Source organism: Sciurus carolinensis, chromosome 1 (genome assembly GCF_902686445.1).
Source record: "Sciurus carolinensis chromosome 1, mSciCar1.2, whole genome shotgun sequence".
Lineage (NCBI taxonomy): Eukaryota > Metazoa > Chordata > Mammalia > Rodentia > Sciuridae > Sciurus > Sciurus carolinensis.
Genome location: NC_062213.1, coordinates 176,072,366 through 176,093,325, shown reverse-complemented (window position 1 = coordinate 176,093,325; position 20,960 = coordinate 176,072,366). Strand labels below are relative to the sequence as shown.

General features: G+C 44.6%; 1 protein-coding gene across 1 annotated transcript in view; it reads left to right on the top strand.

The window, feature by feature from the left end:
* The window catches only part of St3gal3 (ST3 beta-galactoside alpha-2,3-sialyltransferase 3), a 190,717-nt gene that overhangs the window by 141,862 nt on the left and 27,895 nt on the right, over window positions 1-20,960 (top strand).

The following is a 20,960-nucleotide window of genomic DNA, read 5'->3' as shown; positions in this document are numbered from 1 at the left end:
AGTACAAGAGTCGGGTGGTCAGAGGCTTTGGCCATCATGCTGAGAAGTTTGCAGTACGTTATGAGGTCAGCTAAGGTGTGGAAGCAGGGAGAGAGGGGCTGGCACTTTCAAAAGGGCAAGGAGGTGAGACTGAAGAGGGACACCTGGAGAGCCAGAGATCAGGGCAAGGATGGGCTTGAAGGATGTTAGGGGAGGAGAGAGGACAAAGAGACTTATTAGAAATGAGTGAGAGGGAGGAGTAAAAACAGGTCCCCAGTTTCTGTTTCAGGCAGCTGATAAGACAGAGGCAGCATTAACTGAGAGAGACCAGGGGTGTGGGTAGGGGACCTGTCGGGCGAGCTGTTTTTGTTCATCAGGAAGTGCTGCACCAACGCTCCTGTGGAGCATCCTCGTGGGATGTGAGCACCTGTGTCCTTTTAAGGTTCCTTCCCTCCACTTTCTTTCTGCTATAAACAACATTGCTATGAAGTGTTCTTGTTAACAAAGCTGACACGGCTCCTTGACAGTTTTCTCACATCCCTGACATAGTAAGAGATTTTTTGTGTGTGACATTGCACTGATTTGTTGAGTTTGTCCCTCCCTTCTTGTCACTAGACCTTTCAGTGTGAAACCTATTTACCTGGACTTCATTCTCTCCTTCTCCCATTACTTATTTTACAAGCATTTCCATACCCTGGGCAACATGCTGGGCACTAAGGATGAAAATTAATAACAATTCCCTACCCTAGAATTTCAGTCTAGAAGGAGAGTCAGACACGAAGACAAAAACACCGTGTCAACACAATAGTAGAGGAAAGCATAGGACACCGTGAATGCACAGAAAGGAAATGCCTGAGGGGCCAGAGAAGGCTTTTCCCTAATGTGAATTTCTGGGCTCACTCCTCTTCTGCCATTATTGTTTTAGGATCTCTTTACCTTCATTCTAATCATATGCTTCCAGCATTAAAAAGCCAGAGACACCCCTTTCGTTGGTTCATTGGTGGCTGGTGTCTGACCATCATTTAACTGAAACCTTTTCTTTCTTTGTTTTTGCTTTTAACTTGGCAGAGGTAGGTGCTCTGTCAGTGGGTGGGATACACCTTGCCTGTTGCTCCTCAAAATAATGGGTCTGTGGACCTGAGGTACTCAGGGGCCCCTCAAGACCACACACAACCAGAGCCAAAAGGCTGCATCTTTTTCTGGTCTCCTGATCTACTGTGGAAACATCACTATCTTCCCCACAAACCCGTATTTTAAGAGAGAAAAAAGGGGTGAGGGTACTATTCATTGATATAGAAATTCAAGAAGAAAAGCAGTGATTTCTGTTTAGATCTCTGACTTTTAGCAAGAGGAGGAAAGGGCAGAATCCTGAATTTGGTTGTAGACACAATAAGTGACTCTGGGACACTTAAGGAGAGATGCAGAGAGTTATTTGCCCATGTGGGTCTGAAGTTCAAGGGGGAAAGTCAGAGCCAGAGATGATGCTGTGAAAGTTACTAGCATAGAGATGAGTCTAGGCAGTGGATGTAATATAAGGAAAGTGTTAGGCCGAGTCCCAAACTGGCAGTTTAAAAATTAAGCCTTATGCGGCCTCTGTGTCTTTGACCTCTTTTGACTTTTGACATTATTAACCTTTGTTGGCTTCCTATTCCTTGTCTTCTTTCCCCAACCTAGTCCCATAGGCTGGCACTCAGGACTGAAAAATGGCAGGCATGCTTTGTGTGTGGCTAGCACAGTGTTCTTAAAAAATGTGAATCCTTTTAGGCAGTGTGTAACTCTAGCTTGCTGTGACCCTGCCACTTGTTGTCTTACATCTGGCCCAGTTCACATATTTACAGTACTTTCTTGGCTCTTGGAGGCATTTGGGCTGATAAGTTTTGGAAGAAGAAAACAGAATGTCATTACTCTAGGGAATACCAACATAGAAGTGGGAATAGGAAGAAGAAATGATAGAGGAGAATGGGAAAGAATGGATAGGACTTGGGGAGATCAGGAGAGAATAGGATTTTGTTCTTTCTGAAGGAATAGAAGGCAACATAGGCAGTCTTATAATAAAGTATGAAATGTGGGTTTCATTTGATCTAACAATCTACTTCCACATGTTTAACATAAGTAATAATCATTCCTATATACACAATATTACAATATGTCTTTTACAGTATGTTTATAATAATAGCAAAAAATTGGAAACAGCCTAAGTGTCTCCCAGCCAAGAATGATTAATATATCTGTATGATAAAGTAGTATCTAATCATGAAAAATTATGATGTCAGAGTATATCTATTGACATGACTCCACATTTATAGTTAAACTTTTTAGAGGTAAGTTATGGAACAGGACATGTAAGATAAATCCACTTATGTTAAATGCCTATTTATGGAAGGAGAGGCCTGGAAGCCTTCACATATAAATCCTAAGAACCACCCAATAGCTAAATCTAGTAGACTTTTATGTGGCCTCTGTGTCTTTGACCTCTTTTGACTTTCGACATTATTAACCTTTGTTGGCTTCCTATTCCTTGTCTTCTTTCCCCAACCTAGTCCTATAGGCTGGCACTCAGGACTGAAAAATGGCAGACTCAGTCCTGGGAGAGCCCTTCAGAACCAGCAGCCTGTTTACATCCTGGGCATAACCAAAACAGGGCACTTACTAGACAGTTTTTCCTGGGAAGGAGAAGTCAGGGACTGTATTTCCCTGGCTCTTAGTCCCTTTGAGTCTCCATAACTCTTCTGGAGTAAAACCCTTCCCAGGGTCTCTGGGTACAAATCCCCTTGCCTTGCCTACCTCCCCCACCCTTGAGCCAAGTCCCCAGGCTGTCCCCCTCTCTCCCACGCCTTCTCTTCAATCAAGGAGTTATTTTTAACAAGAGTTGTGTATACCATGCTTGAATCCTGGCAAAAGACCAGAGCTTTGGAGTAGACACTCAAGATGGAAATAGTCTCCCACAACCTCCCCCTTTCCAGAGCTTTTCCTTTTAAAGAGAGAAAACAACTTATCCAAACTGAAGACAGCCCTACAAGAAAGTCCTTGGACACTAGCACTGAGTTACTGACTCCATGGCCTGGGCCGTGGAGTTTAGGCTGAGGCTGGACTTGCTGCCACTTTGGGCCTATCTTCCAGGTTCAGCCTGAGGACAGGGTGACAGCAGCCACTTTCCTGGGCTTGGTAGGTCTAGAGCCCATGTCCCAGAATCATGGTAATTGCCTAGTCCATATCCCTTCCCAGTAGTTGGGTACTGGACCTGCAGAAGTAGCCCATCTATTTTGAGATTACTATTACTGAGTAATTAGAGTTTTTATAGTGCCAAACTCTGCTTTTCTGTAACTTTTCCCTGTGCTTTTTTGCTCTGCCTGCCAGAGCCACACAAAGCAAGTCCTCTTCCATATGAGTTGTTCAGGGATTTGAAGCTGGTGGTTGTGTGACCCAAGTCTCTTGCCAGGCATCTCTGGTCTCATGAGGTATCATGAGAGGCCCCTCCCTAACTAAGTGGTCCCCTTTTCTGGGTCAGTTCCATTTTATTAATGTTCCCTTGGAGGACACCCAGCATAGAACTTTTGCTTGCTCCAGGGTGTCCTGACAGGGTGGATAGAAGAAATACTTCCCCGTTTCTGGTGCTCCTCATAATGACTGACACTCCAAAGATACTCCTTTTATAGTGGCCCTGTCACTTCCTGTAAGTCTGTTCTTGACATGCTGCTGCTAAGCCCCATCCCCATCCTGCTCAGCATGTGTGATGGACTCTGTGGGCCTAGACTAAGCCTGGCTAGGTAGCTGCTACTCTGGAGCCACATCCACGTGAGCGAGGAATGGAGGATGTTTGTAAGAGCCACTGTGGAGAATGGGAGAGAGTGCTTTCAGGGACAACCCAAAGACTGCCAAGCGGCAGAGCAGGCAAGTGGAGACCATGATTCTGTTGTGACACCAATCTGTGTGCCTGTGTAGGTTGTCTCCAGCAAGTTTAGTCATCCAAGTATAGAGACAAGAGATTCTAGAAGGAATCTCCAGACAAGAAATTTTGGTCAGATTGATTGTGCTTCTAGGGGATTCTTGTGCGGGAAACAGCCTCTGTTCCTAAAGAAATGAGAAAGGTACTGGGGGGTGGAATGGGAACAGGGCTTAGTCCATTCCAGAAGGGTGTAGCCCTGGCCAGAATGTATCTTGCCAGGTGAACATCTGACCAGAGGTAGTTCCCAAGACCTTCCCTATATGTGGGGACAGTAGCAGCCTCTGGTGAATGGAGCCCCAGGGCCTTCTTGGAACAAGGTGGTCAGCATTCATGGCAGGCTGTACACTGTAACTGTAGGGACCCAGAAGGACCCTGGCAGAGAGCTGGAGAAAGGGGTTGGGGTGCCACCAGGCAGTGTTGCTGAATAAACCTTTGAGAATGAGACAAGACTGTCAGAGCCATGTGGATGGGATTATGAGGGGCAACAGTTCCTGAGTCCTTGATTCAAAGATCTGTTGTGAGGACAAGACTTTTGGAGCCTCCAGATTCCTGAGTTAGAGCAAAGCGGCTCACACCTAACCAGAGAAATGGATGTCCTTCCGGAGCAGTACAAGCCTGCCTGCAGCTGAGGGAGTTCCACCCGGGCCCCTGGTGAGGCGGTTCCTGCCGTCAACCCTGACACTGACCTGGCACTCCCTGAGGGGGAAGGAGGGCATGGCTGATACCAAAACTGGGAGGGGAGGAAGGGAGGTGAAGGAAGCTGACAGTTATTGAGCAACATGGTGTGCCAAGAACTTCCCATGCCTTACCTCACCGCATCTCCACAGTGACCCGTGAGGCAGGAGGCATTCTTAGTCCCTTTCCATCCATTCATTCAGCAGGTGTTTAGCGCATGCCTGTTAAATGTCAGGTTCTGCTCGAGGTGCTGGAAGTAGAGCAGCGAGTGACAAACATCCCTGCCTTCATGGAGATCATGTTCTAATGCAGAAGCAGGCAAAGAAACAAGATAGAAAAGTAAAACTGTGGTGTAATAGAGGGAAGCGCTAGAGAAAAATACAAAGGAGTGGGGACTTGCATATCTCCACAACCTTTCGCTCTACCTGGATTGTCTGTGCCGTGTCTTGGGGAGGTGTCGTGTGCCTAGAATGACCTGTACAGGTCTCCAGTCCTCCTCCCAGGTGATTGACTGGATAGTCCTGATCACAGCAGGACATAGAGGAGCTTGGAAGATCACTGAATGTTTCAACCCCACAGTGTATGGCTGTGACAGGCCCCTGCCCCATGTACAAGGCCCATTCTTGTTTACAATATTCTAGATGCTGTTCTAGGTGCTAGGTACTAAGCATATGGTGTTAAAGGTAAGGCATATGCCTGGGGTTGTAGTTGAGTGGTGGGGCACGTGCTTAGCATCCATGAGGTCCTGGGCCCCATCCTGGCACTGCAGAGAGAGAGAAATAAGACAGTCTCTCAGCCTGTCATGAGTGAATTATGGGACCTTTTGCATTTGGACATGTGGGACTGGGGTGTTCGTAGAGGTGAAGAATGGCAGTAATGAGTACCAGCATCTGTGTTTGTGCCAGGACTGGAATTCTCAAGGCAGCTGTCCCTGTACACTAGACAGTAGATCTATGGCAGGTGAAGTTTTCATTCATCACTAGCTTGACCCATTGCATTTGACAATTGGTATTTTGGAAAAGAAAAATTCTACCCCTGCAACTTCATACAAGATCCTGAAGTTAGGAACATGCTGGAGTACCTGGACTACAGAAAGCAGCTAGAGTACTTTATCCTATGGAAGAGATCCCAACTGGGGTCAAAGGGGGCCTGCATGGGAAATCCCAAGAGCAGTCTGCAGTGACACAGAGCATGATATGATCCAACCTAGTGGGTGCAGGGACTCTTGACTTCTCCGGCCAGCACAGGTGGCATACCCTTCCTGCAGGGAGACACAGCTAGGCCACACTGAATGGCCTTGAGGCAGCAAACAGCCAGATAAGTCACTCCTTTACTCTGTGACTTGAGTGCTCTTCAGTGGAGAAAAGAGAAGAGGAAAGATTTAGGAGAAGCCAATAGACTCCTTGTTTCTACTCTGAACCTAGGCAGTAGTGGCCTATCTTGAACAAGATGCTCCAGGTAAAGTTGAATATATATATATATATTTTTTTTTCCAATATTCAATATATATATCTTCTGAGCCCAGGACCTGGGTCTAGATTTGGGATGGAAATTTATCAGCCACTATTTGAGTACATGCATCTTTTTTTTTTTTTTTTTTAAACTTCTAATATCATGGGTTTATTTGCGTACATGCATCTTGATGCCTGGAATTTGAACCCTCTGATGACAGTCACAGTTTCCAATCTTTTCTTCCCATCTCTTTCTTCCTTGAACTGTAGGCAGTGAGGGAATGCAGAGAAGACAGAGGTCAGCAATGACTGCCCTTGTTCCCCTCCCTGGGTAGCCAGTCTCATCTGACAAGATGGCTTCTGCTTATTCACTATTGTGTTGTCTCATTTCTACAGACAGGGAAAAAATAAAAGGGGGAAAGATAACATAACTAAAACCTTCCCTTTCTCCAGGAACCCCTTCCATAGAGCTCAGAAAGTAGTATACATGTATTAGGTTCCTATGGCTGCTGTAACAGGTTGTTCTGTGGTTCTGCAGACCAGAGGTCCCTCCCTGGGCTAAATCAGTTTCAGTAGGGCCATGCTTCGACCCCACTCCATGCTCTAGAGGATTAGTCATCTCTCACCTTCTCTAGCTTCTCCAGTGGGGCCAGTAGCCTCGTTACCTTTCCTTCTTTGTGTGGAAAAGCCTCCCTCTGTCCATCTCTTCTGAGAACACTTGTGGGTGCACTTAGGGCCTATCCAAGTAATCCAGGAGAACCTCCCTGTATCATGACCCTAGAAGTTTGTATTCTACCAGAAAAACAGGGACAATAAGCAACTAATCAGTAAATTATAAATTAGAATAAGATGAATACTGTGGGGAAAAAGAAAGTATGGCCAGGTGACCAAAGCATATTGGAGTGGTGAATAGGCTGGTCAGGGATGGCTGAGGTCTGAATAAAGATGGGAGGTAGGGAGAGAGAGCCAAATGAATACCTGGAGGAAGAGCCTTCCAAGCTGAGGAAACGGCTAGAGGTAGAGTGTGGATATTGGAGTGGAGAAGGGAAGAGTAGTGCAAGAGAAGATCAGAGAGGATGGAGGCCTGCAAGCCATTGTGAGGACCCTGGAGGACTTGGGAAGACATTGCACATGTGGACAGATTGATCTTTGATGAAAGAAGAGGTACTTTCTCAGACTTATCAAGAGAGAAAGAGGAAGACTTGGAGCAGATAGAAGTGGTTTTGTAGATTGGGAGGAGACAGCTCTCTGGTCTCACTTAGCAAATACTTATCCAGCACCTACTGTCCTCAGTGCTGGGGACCATAGCAGGGAACAAAACAAACAGGTGACTCCCTATTCATGTGGAGTTTAAATAAGTACACACAGGAGAGCGTATACCATGAACAAGATACATTTATGTAGTGATAAAAGCTTATGAGAAAAATAAAACACGATGATGTAATAGAGACTGGAGGAGGAAGCCCACTTACATGGAAGAGTCAGAGAAGGCCTTTCTGAGGAGGCGACATTTGAACAGAGGGCTAAATGCAAACAAAGAGTCAATCTTGGGAAAGAACCAGACACAAACAAGAAAAGTTTGTTGTATTTCAGGGTAGACAGAGTGGTAGCAGATGAGGGAGGAGGATAGAGCAGATGAGGAGGCAGGATGTGAGAGGTAGGTGAGGACAAGACTTCGAGATCATAGCCTGTGGTTGGTTTTATTCAGAAGCAGCTGGAAAGTTCTGGTCAGAGGAACAGTGTGATGCGGTTGTTGATTTAGGAGTGTCATTCTGACCTGAGAAAAGGGCACTTGACCACTACAGGAGTCAAGAAGTGATGGTTTAAACTTGGGCCAAAGCAGGTGGAGTTAGGTAAGTGGGTGAATTTAGAATGTTTAGCAGGACTTGCTGATGAATTGGACGAGAGGCAGCCAAGAAAAAGAGACGAATCTAGAGCAACTTCAAGGGATGTCATCCAATTGGCAAGAGAGAGCATTTGTAAAATTGTTGTTCCTCTTGTGGAATGTGAGGGTGTGGGCAAATAGGAGTAAAAAAGTAAAAAGAATAGCTCCCAGAATGGGCTTGATCGACTGCATCAGCCGGCCTTGCCTTCCTCAGCCTCAGCCAGAACCCCTGTGCCACACCATGGTCCTGCGTACTGCTGGCATTCTGAGTTCATCCCTGTCCATCCTTCCCGCAAACGTGCTGCAGTAGTACCCACACTCAGATTGAATCCTTCCAGCCTCTTTCCCTGCGTGTGCTTCTGGGCTGCTTGTCACAACCCATGCTGATACACAAGTTCTTGCCTCATCACCACTGTGACTTCGTGGTTCCCAACTATGGATGATTTCATGCTGCTCAGCCATCCCTTTCCTGGTTGACTTGCCATGGGACTATTCCAGTCCTTTCCATTCATAGATCACTGCAGTCCACACCCTCCCCTATACTCCCCAAACCCCCAAGCCCCGAAATATGCCAGAGAAAAGAAGAGCCTGTCTGTTGCACATCCTCTTGGGTTTCCCGGCCTCTATGGGGAAAGGTGCCTTCCCCCTGTGCTCCTCCCCTCACTCTGCATCTGTCCCCTGCCATCCCTTAGGCTTCATTCCATTGTCCCCCTCTGTCTCCTGCACGCCCCCTTCTCTGCTGGTCTCCTTCCTGTTGATGCAGACATACTTCGTTATTCCCCACCTGCATTCCTCTCCAGCCTCCAATCCATCTCTGTCCTCTCCTTCCCTCCTGAGTCTCTTTAGAAATCATCATATCTCTCTCCTGAATAATTCCTCACTTCTCTCCCTCCTCAATCCCTGCAGCTCTGGTTCTGTCCTCTCTGCCCCGATAGTGTTTCTCTAAGGGGCCAGTGACTTTCTTGTATTCCCAAAAGCAATGTGGTAAATAAGAATGTGGCTATAAATAGTGCTGATCCATGAGGTCATTGCAAGGATTAAATAAGATACTGCACACAGAACACAGCACAGTGCCTGGGACACAGGAAGAGCTCAGAAACTATTCATTGCCATTACTGTTGTTGTTATTGTGTTTATCATGTATTTCACAACTGCCTCTGCTAAGCTACCTCACCCATTATCCACAAAGGCAGGGACTGAATTCTTTATTGTCATAGTCCCCATGACTAGCACAATGCCTGGGATAAGCTGGGACTTGGTGCCTCTTGGAGTGATGGGTGGCGGGCTCTTAGGTTATGTAGCCTCTGTGGGCAGGCTGGCCATGATCCAGACTCCCTGGGTCGGAGCGCCTGCCTCTTGCAGCAGCCTCTTTTCTTGGCTTCCTTCTCTCCCCATGCTGCCCCTCTCCTCCCTGCCTCCATCTTCCACACTAGGTACAGGCTGTCAGCAGTCAGTGGGAGCCTGTCAGCAGGAGCCCAGGCACTGCCCCTTGAGGGCCTCTGGCTCAGCCTCTCCTCTCCTCCTTCAGCACAGGCCTTCCTGCCTGTCATACATGTCATGCATGTGGCTCCAGCCTGTCTGGACATAGATGTGGCCACAATTCCTAAGCAGGCAGAGGGGCAGTAGCTGGCAGCATTTCAGACCTGGGGAGTGTGAAGGGAGGCTGTAAACAGTGGTGGCATCTCTGTACGTCTGGCCCTTTGGAACAGAGAGATCAAAGTATCCTTGAGGAGCACACGGAGGCAGCCCCAGACCTCCACAGGTGAGGGAGAAGCTGGCCTGGATTGGCCCTGGAAGATGCACACTGCGGAGGCTGTCACCCCAAGCCGCTCCTCCCACCGGCAGCCCACAGGCATTTGCCCAGCATCTGGTTCTGTGCTAGGGGTGCCACACAGTCTGCTGCAATAGTGACATCCTGGAGGGCTCGATCCGCGTGGTGTGGCTCAGGGAAGACTTCGGGGAGGTGGAGATGCTGGAGTCAGGCCTATGGAGTGAGCAGAAATTTAGCACGTGAGAAGGGGAAGAGAATTCCAGGCAAAGGGAACAGTGGCATGAAATCAGGGAGGTTTTGGGAGCCTGGCAGATACTAGTAACTGTAAGTAGTTGATAAGCCAGAGCCCTGGGAAAGGGATGGGAGTCAGGGTATGTAGGGCTAGAGAGGTAGACACAAGCCAGATGACAAGGCCGTGTAAACCAGACTAAAGAGTTTAAACTTTATCCTCTAGGGAACAATTGCTGTTGGTAGAAACTCAGTATCAAACTAATTGAAGCAAAAAAGGAAATGTATTAGTTTATACAACTAAACTCAAAAGCTGAACTTTCAGGCCCACCTGAACTTAAGGCTCACATTGAATCTTTCTCCCTGTAACTCATGGACTTTCCTCTGGACCTAACTATCCTACAGCTGGCTTTGGCCATGTAGCTGTAAAAGATGGTCCCAGCTATTTCTAGGTCTGGGGATGGCAAGTTTTTTTTTCCTAAAAGGACAACCAGTAGATATTTACAGTTTTGTGGACCAAATAGTTTCCATCACAATGGTTCAGCTCAGCTACTATAGCATGAAGCAGCCACAGGCATAGTGGGAATGAATGGGCATGGTCTGTAGGCACAGAGCAGCTGGCCTGGAGGTGGTAGTTTGCCCATCCCCTATTATAGGGTCATATGATCATTGTAGTTCACTCTCTCACAAGAGAGGGACTCCCACATCCCACAGTGTCTAAATGTGAAATCTAAGAGAAGAACTGTGCCTCACACTTAGGTCAGGTGCCTCTTCATCACTTATTGAGGAGTGGAGTCTGCTGGTTGGTCAGCCTGGGACACATGCCCATCCCAGAAGCAGTCGGGTAGAGTCAGCTCAGCTAGGATCATCCAGAATGAAAAGTGGGATGCCATTACAGCAGCAAGGGGGAAGCACATAGACATCCACTGCAAGGTGCCAGCAAGGAAGAGTGATGATGCAGCTTGAAATCAGTCCTGACACAGCCTCAGGGGCCAGGCCAGCCCTGCAGTGCTGACGCATGCCCTGGCCAGCCTCTTCCCTGTGCAGTGTCTGCGCCTCAGCTGCTGTATCACACCCAGTCAGGATGCACTTGCCCACTCATTCCTTCCTCACACGCTGCTCCACTCACCCAGGTGGGACTAGAAGGCAGAGTCCCTGGGGGCGGGGCCAGGCAGATGCCCCTCTGCCCTTGCTTCACCCTGGCCAGCCTCAGCAACAGCTGTTCTCCCCTTGAACATGTAGTCGCTTGGGTTCCCTTCCCTCTGGGCCATTGTCTGTGCCACCCTGCTGCTTAAAGAAGCCTTTCTATATGCCCAGAATATTCTATGACCTTTATATCCCTTATGATTCCAAAATATAGGCTGTGAAGACCTATGTCCTAATGGTTACTTCTTGTCTGTACCATTAACTTCTTGAGGGAAGGACCGATACTAATTTACCTTTAGGTTCCTTCTAACACTTGACACAGGACCTAGCACTGATTGGTCAAGAAGTTGTTGGATGGAGCTGCTTTTTCCAACTGCATCTCATCCCATATACAATGCAGAGTCAGGAACTTCCTGCACAGGCGTGGAATAGTACTTGTGAGTGGGCACTTGCTGTTTGTCTCTAACTTTCAGCTGCTCCTCTTAGGACATACGTCCCACATATTCACCTCTCTTTCTCCTTAGACTCTTGCTCTCCTGTGGGATCAGCAAGAGAAATGGCAGCATAGCATAAACCTGAAAGGCATTTGGAGCATGTTTATCTTGTTTGCTTGGACATATACCAAAGTCTTACCATGCAGGACCCTTTATGATCGAGCTACAGCAGCCACATCCCAAGTAAGACCCATAGATTCTAGAAAACCCATGTCCCTCTGCTTTGTCTACCCCACCACCACACACACACGTACTTCCCAGAGCAGATTCTGAGAAGGTGGATCTGTGGGATTTGGCTCTCATTGCATCGGGTGAATCTCACTTTTCAGGTCAATGATTGAATCTAACAGTGTGCCATGGTTCCTGATCTAAGTCCCCACTGCTGTGCTGTGCCTTCCCTTTGCCTCCTAGGCTCCTTGCATTCCTCACATATATTGGGAGAAGTGGCTAGAAGACTGGCCACCCAGCCAGGCACACATATAGAGCTGAAGGTGTCTGTGGCCCTAATCTAGCAAACCCTCCCCTGGAGGCTCGTTTTTCAATTGGAAGGGTAGGAGCTAGGAGGAAGGCCCTATACTGGATCTTCTGGTGCCCACATATAACCATTCCTAACTCCTAAAAAGACTCAGCCAGCTTTGCCTGCAGGCTTGATATTCTGGGCCTTAGAAAATGGTTTAGGTTGATGCTCGAGGGTTGGGGACATTCACCGTCTTCACTGCACCTCAAACATGCTGTCAAATATGCAGTGAGCTGAAGGATCCCTTAGGAGGGCCCTGGTTCCCCTTCCTGGCTGGTCCGACTGCCCCATATGCCTACTCATAATCCTGTCTTAGTCTGCAGGTCTGGGGGCAGGGCAGCCTTGTGGATCCTGGAGTCACAGACTTGTTATAAAAGGTACAGGGATCAGATCAACCTCCAGCATGTGCGCTCTTAAGGCCCCAAGCCCCCAAACTATTAGGCTCACAGATCTAAAGAGAAAAGACTAGCAAGTCCAGTGTAACTTCCGCCTCCTCCTTTCCCTGTGCCTTCTCACGCACCCCCACACCCTGCTGAAACCTGATCCTGAGGCCACCTTGCGTGCAGCAGCTTTGGCAGGGCTGGCGGGCTGGGGCCTGTCTACTGGAGCCTGCCACACCCTGCCCTGATACCCCCTCAGCCAGGGCAAGCAGGTAGGTGTCCTCCACACCCCCACTAGCCTGATCCATCATTCTGCACCTTAAGGGTCACCGTCACCTTGACCAGCCCCCAAACTGACATATTGGTCAAGAGAGAAGCCCCTGGATTCTGTTCCAGGTGTAGTGTGAGGCTCATCCCAGGCCACCTGCAGAATACACACACACACACACACACACACACACACACACACACAAACTTTACTGTCACCCGCCCCCACATTTCCTGTTTATGGCCCTGGGCAGGCACTGAGCCATCTCCCAGGAGCTGAACAAAGTACACCGGGAGCACTAGCAGAAGAGTACATATCTACCCAAGAAGCCAGGGAAGGCTTTCCAGAGGAAGTGGCACTAGAACTTAAAGAGTGAAATTTACAGACAAATGGAGAGGAAGGGGGTTGAGGACTAGAGCAGAGACAGATGTCCCAGCCAGAGAGGCTGCATGGCAAATGCATAAAGACCACCATGTTCAGGGATCTGTAAATAGTGAATTCCCAAGAGCACAGAATCCAGATTGCATTAGGTTGAGAAGTGAGTAGGAGACAAGGAAAGGAAACAGAATATCCACTGCTCTTTCTAAAAGTTTTGCCACAAAGGGATAGAGAGAGAGATTTAGAGCTCAAGGGAGTACGTGGTCAGCAAAGTTCATTGCGTTTGCTTTCACGTGGAACAGAGTTTGTATGCTTAGGGAAAACAAGTGGGAATGAGGTCCATGGCATGATGGAAGGACAAGCTCTGGTGGTGTAGGTGTGGGAGTAGGAAGCCAGACATACGGATGGAGAAAGGAGCTAACAGATTGTGGGTGAGGAAGCAAGAAGCTGAGAGAGTTCCCATTCGATGGTCTTGGTTTTCTCTGTGAAGTGAGTGAGAGAAGAGATACCGACTTAGAGAGGTTTGGAAGAGGATAGAGAGTGTATGAAGAGTGGACAGTGTTTGGATTAGCTGCTGAGCAAATGTGAGGGCCCAGCTGGTATCTATGTGTGTGTGTGTGTGCGCACATGCACACATGTTCATCCATGTGTGTTTTCGAAGCACCTCAACTATAAAAGGTACAAAAGCGTAGGATTAGAGAAAGCTCATTAATGTTTGGTTGGGTTTTGCCTGATGTGTGGTACAAAAAGTCAAGGAACGAGGGGTTACTTGGTCCTTTGGGAGGAAGACTGAAGAGATGGATTGGCTCTAGGCAGGAGAGGTAGTAGACTAGAGGTACGGGTGGGAGCTAAGGGGCTTAGGACTGACAAAGCAAAGGAGAAAAAGGAAATGGAATGTTAGGAATTCATATTCAGAGAGTTGTTGGAGATAAATATTTTTAAAGTGATGTACAGTTCCAGAATGTGGTAGTAGAATTGAGTAGCTGACAAAGAGTGAAAATAAGAGTGACTGAAGTCAAGTAGGTTATCTGTGAGCCAGAACCTTATGATGTTGAAATTTCTGAATACGCACGAAATGGGTTTGTATGGAAGATAAGACAGGTGCTGAAATCTTCAGTGAACATGGCAGAGTTGGCAGATGACTTCTTGAAAACCTGGTGAAGGTAGATAAAAAGGTGATGGTGGGTGTTGGTGATGGAGGGAGGATGTGCCGTGGAAGCTGTGTTGCTGGCATGACTGGTACAACTTCCAGGATCCTCTACTGTTCTTGTTGGGAGTCTCAAGATAACAAAGAATATAGTGTGTACCAGGTGCTTGCTCTCATCCTAAACCTGATCCCCATAACCATGAAAACCTGCCTGTGGCGAAGGGAAGGATGAGCAAGAGGAGGACAGAGCTCAGCACGAGGTGAAACAAGGGCACAGTAGAGAACTTCCTCAAATCTTTTAGCTGTGGTCAAGGGTACAAGGAGGGAAAACCTGGAAATAAACATGAAAATTGCCTAAGAAAATGTAAAGAGCCACACACAGAATAGTCCTAAGACAGAGTCCTTTGCTAGTCATGTGGAAATAGGTGAAATTGGATCCAATCTTTATACCAACCAACATGGCTCACAGATTTAAATGTAAAAAAATGAAGACATCCTGGAAAAAAGTATGAATGAATTTCCCTGTAACATGAGGATGAGGAAACCTTGCCTAAGACTACAAATCCATAAGTAATAAGGGATATAATTGAAAACTTTGACTACTTTAAAAAAAAAATCTTTTGCAAAAGAGAAAAAAGAAAATACCACAAGCCAAGTAAACAAAACAAACTAGAAGAAATATCAATTATAGCCTAGAGGGCTTATATATTTAATATATAAAAAGCATTAAAAAAAAGATAAGAAAAAAACTAATACTTTATAGAAAAATCACAAGAGATCTGAACAAAGTTCACAGAAAACTGCAAATGGCCCTTGCATATAAGAAACAATTGTTAATTTCATTTGTAATTTAAAAATGCAAGCCAGGTATAGTGGTGCGTACTTATACTCCCACCTACTTGGGAGGCTGAGATGGGAGGAAGGTTGAGCTCATGAGTTTGCAACCAGCCTAAGCAGCATAGCAGGACTCCTCTTAAAATCAACAGCAGCTGAGTGCAGTGGTGCACACCTATAATCCCAGCAATTTAGTAGGCTGAGGCAGGAAGATGGCAAGTTCAAAGCCAGCCTCAGCAACTTATTATGAGACCCTGTCTCAAAATAAAATTTTTTTAAAAATAAGGGACTAGGGATATGGCTCAGTGGTTAAGCACCTCCAGGTTCAATTCCCAGTACCAATAAATAAATAAATAGGTAAGTAAGTAAACACATACATACATACATACATACATACATACATACATACATCAAACAAACAAACAGAGGTGCACACCCATAATCCCAATGGCTGGAAGGCTGAAACAAAAGAATTGCAAGTTCGGACCACCCTCAGCAATTTAGCAAGATCTTCAGACGCAACTTATCAAGGCCTGTTTCAAAATAATAAAAGGACTGGGAATGTAGCTCAGTGGTAAGGCACTCTGGGTTCAATCCCCAGTACTAAAAAAAAAAAAAAAAAAAAAAAAAATACAACAACAACAAAAAAAGTGCAAATTGAAACTATGGCAAGACACTATTTTTTCCCCATCAGACTGGTAAAATTGGAGTGTTGGACCCAGTGCGCTCTGTCAATGAGGCTGTTGGGGGAGCAACACTTTCACACATGGCTCATGGGTATTTCAAAATGGTGCTATCCCCATGGAGGGGAATTTGGCAATATGGAGAAAATTACATATATGAATTTTCATTTTGATCCAGCAGACATTTCTAGGAATCCCTTTCAAAAATACATTGGCAAATCCCTAGCACCGCAAAAACAAACAAACAAAAAAATACATTGGCAAATAGAAAAGACATGTATACAGTTATTCATTGTAACCATTATTGGTGGAACCTCCTTGACAAAACACTAGAAATAATCCAGGGGACTGAATGAATGAAATATGGTACATTACCACCATGAGTATATAATTATTATGGAATGATCACAAAGAAATATTATTTATGAAAAAAAAATCAGTGTGTATAGTATGTTACATTTTAGTGAATAAAGAAGGAAATAAGAATGTTTACATATATACATATCTAGGTATTATTTATTTGCTTTTATCAAAAAAATCAAAAGAACGATAAAATGAAAGCTAATAAAAATGAATACCTTTAAGGGATAATGGTTTAACAAGAGACACAGAGATGAAAGCTAAATTTCTCTGAATGTTTTGTCTTGTGAATTTAATTTGGGAACTATGTACATCTTACAGTTAAACTAAAATGAGGAGAAAGCAGTCCCTAAAAAGCAAAAGTGAAAGAAACAGATGACCCCAACTGTATATTAATGATGGTTAAACTCAGCAAAATTATTTCAGGTGGCAAAAGCAAAGTATTTTATCTGTGCTTCTAGTGAGGTACAAAGGACTGAAGGCAAAAAGAACTACAAAGAAACCTTAATTGTTTTTAGTAAAGAAGTGTGAGTAATGATGCTGGTATTCTGAAACTATCATATATTTTCTATATGTATATGTTAGGATAAAGCATTTAAGTAATTGTCTTAAGGTCACTAGAAACGTGTGTCAGCTTAAGAGAAAGATAAAATCAAAAAACTTAAGTAAATTTGAATTTTATGCTGTGAGTTATATCTTAAAGTTAGTTAAAAATTAAAAGTACAAGTCTTATTAAACTTTAATTTGAATTGAGAACACCAATATAAGTGGTTTTTGTTTCTTCCCAGTTGGTCCATCTGAAAAGGCCAGGAAACGGTATCTAACCCATAGCAATATGAGAGTTCCTACCCACACAGGTGGTGGTTTCTTAATACCATTTCTAGTTCCCTGGGAAAATAATCAATTCCAGGTTGGGGCAAGGAATGTACCAGATAAGCTTGTAGCATCTTTCCAAATATTATTAGAGCATGCCCAAAGGATCCAGGAGACAAGTTGAAAAGGCTGCACTAGCCAAATACTCTGAACATCAAAAAGAGTAATAAGACTTGGGTGTAGCTCAGTGGTACAGCACTTGCACAAGGTTGTGGATTTGACCCTCAGCACTACAAATAAGTAAATAAATAAATAGTAATAACAGTGATAACAATCATAATAGATTGGTATATATATCAAATATGTTAAAATGTATACATTCTTAATGATTAAAAGGGAAAAGAAACCATCATCATCTTTGGAGGATGCTAAGGAATCAGCTCATTATCCTGCAAATTGGTAAATAAAAGGAGAAAAATCAAGCGTTTATCTCAAAATCTTTTTTTGATATTTTTATTTGTTTTAATTAATTATGCATGACAGTAGAATGCACTTTGATATATCACATATAGTGGAGTATAATTTCTCATTCTTCTGGTTATACATGATGTGGAATCCCACCAATCCTATATTATATATGTACACAGGGTAATAATGTCTGATTCATTCTACTATCCTTCCTATCTCCATACTCCCCACTCCTCTCCCTTCAATCCCCTCTACCTAATCTGAAGTAACTCTGTTCTTCCCTAACCTCCCCGCCTTGTGAATCAGCATCCATATATCAGAAAAAACATTTGACTTTTGTTTTTTGGGGATTGGATTATTTTGCTTAGCATGATACTCTCCAGCTCCATCCATTTACCGGCAAATCCCATCATTTCATTCTTCTTTAAGGCTATGTAATATTCTATCATGTATATGTATATAATATTTACCACATTTTTTAATCTATTCATCTGTTGAAGAGCACCTAGGATGGTTCCATAGTTTAGCTATTGTGAATTGAACTTCTATAAACATTGATGTGGCTGCTTCAATGTTATACCTAAATCCTTTGGGTATAAACCAAGAAGTGGAATAGCTGGGTCAAATGGTGGTTCCATTCCAAGTTTTCTGAGGAATCTCCATGCCACTTTCCATAATGGTTACAGCAATTTGCATTCCCAACAGCAATGTATGCGTGTACCTTTTTCCCCACATCCTCACCAACATTTATTGTTGCTGGTGTTCTTGGTAATTTCCATACTAACTAGGGTGAGATGGAATCTTAGAGTAATTTTGATTTGCATTTCTCTAATTGACCTCTACAATGAAAACTTATAGAGCATCAAAATCTTTTTTAGGATAACCAAGCAACTGAGAGAAAGCTTGTAGAAATGTATGCACATTTACACAAATAGTCTAGCATCTTCTAAAGAATGGTGCATCTAGGCAGCACTTCAGTGACTGCTAAAGGCATTCCATGCAAAGCTGCTGGAACTTTTATGAGCTCCAGCCTAGAACACTGCAACCCAATCATAGTCTTAACACCACAGGGAAGCAACCATGTGTTACACAAAACTGTCTGTTATAAGTCATCTTGCCAAAAGAGTGGACCTGAATCTTACCAAGCCTCCAGCACTAACCACCAGTGTACAGAGCTGCACAGGGGCAGAGGAATGCATTCAACATCTGAATGCAATTGGGAAAATGTGGAATGTGGGGAACCCTGCAGGACAGCCTGTCTTCTTAACAACAAATTGTAAGGAGAAAGAAGAGAGGAGGAAACCTGTGGATTTAAGAGATGTAGAAATCAGCTAAGTACAGTGTGCTTCCATTCTGATCTAATCAAACCAACTGTTAGAAAAGCAACAGCAATGCCAACAAACCCTAATGACGCACTAGGACAAATCTGAAAACTGCGTATTTGTTGATATTAACAAACTAATTTTTTAGGTGTGATAATAATCTTTTTAATTAAAGAGTAATTGTTAGGTGTAGTTGTTCCTTAAGGTGTCTATCTTTTAAAATTTTACTGCTAGAATATTTTATGAATGACATCACATAATTTTCTGGGATTTTTTAACTAATACAGAAAGAAAGTGAGTGGGATATAAGTGAAACAAAGTTGCTCAGTCAGGGTGGTGGGTCCATTGGAATTAATTGTACTGTTTTTTTTTTTCTATTTTTGTGTATGTGAAATTTTTCCTACGAGAAAGGTACAGCTTAGTGGTAGAGCATTTGTCCTAACACTGAAGCCAGGGGACATTTAAAAAATATATATACAGGAGGGAAAAGGGTGGTCACTGCAGAGAAATCTACCCAGATAGCAGAGGAAGTGCTAGAGAAGGGCTGACCCAGTCCTTCAAGGTGTATGAAAGAGGCTGCAAAGTGCGTGCCTAAGACACAAAGGCAGACGGAAGAATGAGGTGCAGTGGCCAGTGTCTGAACACAGGTCATAAAAGTCAGAAAGGAATAAGTTACACACTGAGGGCAGAGGTTCTGAGGAGCGCTTATTAGGCCTGTTAAATGCTTTTTCCATGATCAGTCCCTGAACTTGTAGTTCCTGCCCTGGGGCGACATCTTCATTTATCCATCCTTTACATGTCACTCTTTAGGGTGATATATACCACATTTCCAGCAGCTTGTAGTTTTCATTGTTTGACACAGTCTCTATATTAGGAGAAAGTCAGGCTATGAAGTGATGAGAAGAGGAAAATCTATGTGTGTGTGTACCAAGATTGTCTCTGAGGTGTAGGTTTATGGGTGTGTGTGTGTGTGTGAGAGAGAGAGAGAGCTTACCTGTATTTTTTCCAAAATGAACACGCATTATAGGTTACAAAAAAAGTAAGATTTTTTTTAAAAGAAGAAATTACAATAATATGCTTGCTCATAATCTAAAAAGAGGGGGTTGGGAGAAGAAAAGGAAAAAATGTGCTGAGATCATTTGGCTAGATCTTAGGAGATTCTGTTAGCATGTGACATCCAGTACACATTGGGAAGCAGATAAAATCCTGTCCAAGCTTGACTCAGAAACTTTACAAAAATTTTATAAGCTCAGTCCTGACAGAAAAGTTCTTGATGCAGGGATATCAAGGGACTTTGTTTCCTTTGATATCACTCATAACCTGGCCAGGATCCTCAGTGCCTCTGGTGAAACTCCAAGCATATTAATTTACTTAGATCTTATGTACTAGGCACAGGAAATGGGCATTGTCCTCATACACAGGGGAAGTGCACTCACTCAGTTGCTGGCACCCAGGAGTCTAAAGGAAAGCCATTCCCAACTTGTGGTGCTATGGAGTGTTGACATCTTAGCAATAAGAGATGGGGGAGGGAGCAGGACTGAATATTTTCCTCCTCTTTCAAGTTCATGTCAGAGTTTCTAACGAATGAGACCTCTGAGTGATCACTGATACTATTCCTCCTGGGACATTGGTATCATGGTGTTAGTGATGATGGGAATAAGAAATGGATACTTGTGTTATATAGTATGTTAGGAGGGGCAGATTGTAGTTCTGGGCTTCCTGTTGTTCAGCAGGCTGATTCAAGTTGAGTTAAAATTAGGGCAGAACCACTAAGACATAGGCCACATTGATCATTCTTAGCCAGAAAGGCCCTAAGCTGCCCCCACAGCAAGACTCTCATCAGCACGCAGTGACGGGAACCGACCATCATGTGGGCTGCAGGTGCCCAAAAAGGATCTCAAACCAAGTTAGATTCCATGTGAAGTTGAGTTCTCCAGGCATCTTGAAAGAGGTTGACTTCTCCTGTGCCTTTACCTCTGTGCCTTGTTTGCCTTTGCATCCCTGCAAGACCTCATCCCATCTCCCTAATACTGCGGCCTGCCCTACCCAAGAACAGCGACACTAACCTCCTCTCTCCCCTACCCCTCCCATTTCTCCTCTAGGCCAAATAAACCTCTCCCCTTAAATTCGGGGCTCTTTCCTTCTCTCCATCAAAAAACGGACTCCAGGGGTTGGGGATTTAGCTCAGTGGCAAAGCATTTGCTTAGCATGAACA